This window comes from Urocitellus parryii, unplaced genomic scaffold (assembly GCF_045843805.1).
Source record: "Urocitellus parryii isolate mUroPar1 unplaced genomic scaffold, mUroPar1.hap1 Scaffold_49, whole genome shotgun sequence".
NCBI lineage: Eukaryota > Metazoa > Chordata > Mammalia > Rodentia > Sciuridae > Urocitellus > Urocitellus parryii.
Window position 1 is genome coordinate 2,864,301 of NW_027554054.1, and position 6,000 is coordinate 2,870,300.

Here is a 6,000-nt window from a genome sequence, read left to right on the forward strand (position 1 = left end):
GGATATTCCTTGTACCATGCTTTAAATTCTTCTATAATATAAAACTATTCAAAAATTAAGTTTGTTTTTAAATGTCTGACACATTTTCTATAGTAGTATAACATGAAGTTCAGAGGATGACTGAAGAAGTTTGGACATATTTTCAGGAAACAATGACAGTTAAGCTTAATGCTTAAAAAATGAGTAGGTAAGTAAGGTGGATTAATGGTAGGGAACCATGTTTGGTAGCCTAGTCTTTTCACCAAATAATATCTCATAGACATCTTTCTATGACAGCCACTAAAGATCTACTTTATTTTTGTTGGGCTCATAGTTCCTAGAATAAATGTACAATAAGCCAACAAATTCTTCAATTATGGACATTTACAGTAGTATCATTTTCTACAGAAAACTGATAATAATGTTTCCACTCATATTTAAAGTGCCTGTTTAATTTTCTCCTATTGAACTATAATCTTTCTAAGGACAAGAGCTGTGAGTTATCTTGCTCCCTCCTTAGTCACCAGCATATAGTATGACTATAAAATTTTAAAGTAGCATATGTTAAGACATGGATGGAAAAAATAGCAAAAATGTAAGAGATTTCCTTAAAATAGGTCTTTACGATTTTGATGGAACTTTATTTTTTATTTATTTATATGTAGTGCTGAAAATCAAACCCAGTGCCTCACACATGCCAGGCAAGCATTCTACCACTGAGCTACAACCCCAACCCCAAAATATAAGATTTGCAAGTAATTTTCTATAGTGGGGTTAAAGGCTGCCTATTGTGGAATTTTGAGGAATAAGGAAGGAATTGAAGGGGTTGACAATCACTAAAAATAAAAAAAATATGTTAATTTTAGATTCATTTGTGCTTTACACTGTTACCACAAATATAAGGAGACAGAATTGCTCACCCAGAAAGGGAGTTTATGAGCATGTAGAGCCCATAATATAAAGGAATATCTTTTTTTCTTCCATTTAAAGACTACAGGAAGATTTGTAGACACGTTAGAAGGACCTTTCAAAACAGCTCCCTTCTCTGCAAAAGGAAACAGAGAGGTGATGTTAGGAAACAGACACTCAGCTATAAGTTTATGCAATAACCTAGAAAGAAACAATTAATAATTCTACTAAATTACTGTGGAGAATGAGAGAGCATGGCTGAAGGGGTAGCCATGACATGCAGGCAGCTATGAGGAGAGATGCAAGAGGAAGGCGGGTGTCTATCAGGACACAGTGTCAGGGCTGCTGTAGGTCTGCCTGGGTGTGGAGGTAACGTGCATGGATTTGAAGTCCAAGTTCCTTATCAATGGCTGGCACCACTGCATTGACAGAAATGGCACCTGCCAAACGAGATCATCCAGAAAGTCAGCATAGTTTGGTGTATGATCTGAACGGGATACTCCAACCTTGTCATGGTGAAGGGAACTAGAAGGCTCCTCAGTGGAGGTGCCCAGCAGGCAGGCAGTTATGCTGGATTCCAGGGAGACAGTTCTGGGCCGAAGACCAGGGTCTCTGAATTGCACAGGAGCAAATACCACAAGGTGAGTCATTATAAATGAAAACCTGCAATAGGTTTAACCAGAAGAGAATCCAGAATGGGCTCTTAAAAAAAAATAAAAAGCATTTACAATGGAAGAAGAAATTAGAAACACATTTTAAAATCATGGTCAGAATGATGGGAAGGAGAACTCACTGAATTTGATTAAAGAAGAAAGGACCACTTTTAGCATTATAGGATGTGAAGGAGGGGTTGCATGAGGAAGCCCCATAAGTGGCAGGAGTTCCCCTTTGGACATCATCCATAGCCTTCCTTAGAGCAGGGCTGGACCCTGTCAATTGTTGCACATGGAGGATCACATTTAATGTACACAACAGCTGATGAGATAGGTCATATAGTCTTAATTTTACAGATCAAGATTCAGACCCAGGAAAGCAGGTGCTGGGAGTTGCACTCTCAACAACCAAGCTCTACTGTGCCACCCACTGACACATCTAATTATATTGAATTCCGCATTTCACAACAGTTTGAAGTTTTGTTTTGTCCTCTATTTTTTCATAACAATAAATGGTAATTCTCTCATGCTATTCTAAAGTATCATCAGGATTGAGACATGTCATATGCTTCTATGTGTTGCCCCAAGTTTTTAGCCCAAATGGGGGTACCCAGTGTAAAATCCATTCAATAAATGATGTTGAGCAGAAATAGGCATTGAGGGTACTAAAGCCTGGCAGACCATCCAGGTTGTCCTCCAGTGAAACAAACAGCAGATCAAAAAAACTATTTGATCATGGCCTGTGTTCCCTATTTCTAAACTCTCCTTTACAGTACTTCTCCAATGACTTACGTGCAAAATCTCCAAGGTTATAAGACTAGGCCACACACAGACCTTGATACCTCCATAATGAGTTAATAATGTATACCCCATACTTAATGTATGAGGAAGCAAACCACATAAATTGCACAAAAGAGGTGAAACACAAATCTCTGGTGGGCAGTTCCTTTGAGCTTTGAGTCTACAACAAACTATTGTGGAAAGAAAATGCTTTTCATCTTCCTGCGAATAAATAAATCACCAGTTGTTTTATATTTTAAAGCCTCTGAACAGCACCCCAGGGCTCCACAAAGGCTCCATCCTCTAGACGCATTGGCATGCAAGCCATTCTCTTAGATGTGTTCATGATCACCTGCAGAAGCTGTGTCATGGGTTAGGCACCCTTCTGAAAGGTGGGCATCACAGCGACCTTCCCCATAGAACTGGCTGCCATGGTGCAATTAGAGGAGAAGCCAATCTTACCATCTTGATGACAGCCCATGCAACCAAAGCCAGGCAACATAGATGGCTTTGAGAAAATGGAATCTGGTATTCTGACAGTGTAATTATTAAGCTCTGTCAGCTTATTCGACTTTTTCATAAAAATCACTTAACACTTCACGAAGATATTACTTTTGTCATCGAATATCACTTTTGGGAAACATTAATAATTTAGGAACTTCAATATTAAAAATGGCTAATTCACTAAGTGCATGAGAAGCTCCAAGTTTTGAGTCCTCCTCTTCTGTAAGACTCCCCAACCCCCGTTTTGTTGATATATAATTGACATACAAATAAAAATCCCCATAATGTATAAAATTGGGTAAATTTGGGTATATGCTGACACACCATCATCACTATCCAGGTGAAAATTATACTCCTTATTTCTAAATATTAATGCTTCATTCTCATGGTAAGCCTGGGGGAATAAGGAAGGCTGAAGTTAGGAGCTGCTGTCTGGTGTTCAGAGGCCAAGCAGCTGACAAGACAATTCAAATGATTGGGAGAGTGCTGCAGCTATTTTAATATGCATTTTCCTCTGGAGCAACAGATGTGTGTGTTCTTAAATGCTATTTTTAACTTAAATCTAAAGCCTTGTCTTATAAAGACTCTTCTCTTTGAACTGAAGTACACGAGCAATGGAAAATGCATAGCTCACTCACTTCAGTTGAATTTTTAAAGTGTATTTACAAAAAATAAAAGTGAAACTTGCTCATTTTGGTGAATTTTGACTCACAAACTCAATCTTGTGAGCACCATAGCAATCAAAATACCAAATAATGCTGTCACCCCACCAGAACATGTGCTGCCCCACTGTGGCCGGCCTCTCTTTCAACCCCTATCCCCTGGCAACCCACTCATCAGTTTTCTATCTCTGCAGTTTTGGTTTCCACATTGTTGTGTAATAGATTTTTTTTTATTTTTGATGAGCACTATTTCATTGTATAGAATGCCATAGTTTCAGCCTATTTGTCCTGAGCAAAGCACACATTCATCATGCTCTGATGGCAAGGACACCAATGACCTCTGACACTGTGCAAATTCTTTCTGTGTTACTGTCAATATACCTACCACCTCATTTAAATTCCTCATCCTGTAAGTTAGGTGATATCACGACATCTCCTCTTTAGAGAACAGAATAGAAAAATAATTTTTGAAATGTTCTTTTCAAAGAATACTAAGTAACCCTCCCTAGGGCCACATAATTTGTAAATGCCATAGCCTACATTTGCATCTGGGCAGTCTGACTCTAGAGCCCAGCATAATATCCACTATCACATGAAAGATAGGTTGAAGAAAATGAGAATTACAGAGATAATGCAATTTGCCATAAGTCACTCTGACAATATTACCTTATTTTTAACCAAATGATGAAAACAGTCTCAGTACCTAAAAGGGTACTTAGCTTTGATCAGTTTTGGATTTCACTTTTTTAAGTTATTTGCTCCTGTGGCATTGCATGTTAAATTCATATCCACATACATGGAGCCTTCTGAAGTTGGAATAACTTGTTGGGCATTGGTACAAATCATCTTCCAGCCTTTAAGATTAGATAATAAAATATATTTGATCCAAAAGAGACTTTGTCTCTATCTTGATTTATCTCTGCCTGTGGGAAATTGAAGGGATGAAAAAAAATCTGCTCTCCTGAATTGAACTACATAGAAGTGTAGCAAAAATATTTATATTCATTTTAACTTTGGGTTGTTCCTCAAGAGGTTAAATCTTTTCTCCAGAATGAAGATAAAAATAAATTTTGATGCTAGATTGCTTATGTTATCACCTTATCATCAGCCTTGTAGAATTGGAAGCAACAGTCTCCAACAGAGATGTGTAAGGGGAGAATGTGACTGTATTTTTCAATTGTATTTATGGTAATAATAATGTACTCAGTTCACATCTTTAAGAAAAATGGCTTGAAGTACTTTATGTATTTTAATTAACCCTTACTATTCTCAGGACATAGATAGTATATCAATTTTATGGAGGCATGCAAAACAAATTTAAGTTCTTAAGGTCAAAGTCAAGGCATGCTGGTAATAACAACATTTCACGATGAAAACAAATCTGTGAAAAGAAAAACTAGGCAACAACCCAAAAAACTCTACCGTCTGACATTTCAACAACATTGCATCCTTGCACATTCCACTAGTCCTTTGGTTATTAATTTCTCAGTAAATTTTCATCAAAAAAACACTGAAACTGTGGGTTCAGATATGTGCAAAGTCTATGGAAGGAGTCTATGGATGTCAATGGAAGCTGTGCGTGTGGAACTCTGGGCCAAATTTGGTTGTCATGGATGAATTAGTCAAAGAGGGTATTAGATCAATTTTTAAAAACATAAAGTACTCTCATTCTATAATCCTTTTCCATCTTTCCAAATTTATTGACCTAATCCAGTAATAACTATTGAATCTCCGTTATACACATCAAACCACAATTTCATGCATGCGTCACAGAGTCACTGGCCTTAAAACATTTACTTTTCCACATAAATGTTAATAATCTTGCAGCAATATTTCATCCTAGCAGGAAGAGAGTATTGTGAGATACTTTGCGACAAGGTCAATTTCACTTAGGGAAAATGCTAACATTTTAAAAGTCAGCCATCCAGTTGGGGTTATTATTGCATTTCCGTTATCTTGTTACAGGATAGTAATCTGATTTCACTATTGCCACAGTTATTTAGGTAGGCTTAAATATATTTATTCCGAGTCAAGATGTGTAAGTTAAAAAATCGGTATCATTCTCTAGGTTCTAAAGAAAGTAAGTTTAAGAAAATCTGCCTTAAAAATGTTAATCCAAATATTTTTAGCATGTCATTTTTTTTTCCCTTGTAAGATGAAAACTTCCTCAAATGGCATGCAACTTGTTAGAGAAAGACTGCTTTTCTCCACTTGGGAGCTAACTCAACACTCAATGTTGAATTTCTTAAGTAACTTTAGCTACACATTGGTGTTGTAACAAGCATCTGCAAAGCCTGCCATTTACCCATCTGAAGAGAGACCTTTAGTGACTCATTCCCTTTGCCTGAAATCATTAAATGTTCTCTTCCTCACTGTGGTAGATGATTTTGAGCCATAAGGGTCTTTTGGTGAGTTGTAAAAATGAAGACTCTTGGGCCCTTCATCACTTTTAGACCTGCGGTCTGGCATGGACTGCGCTGTGAACAAGCCTTCCATGTAGCTGTGGTGGTCTT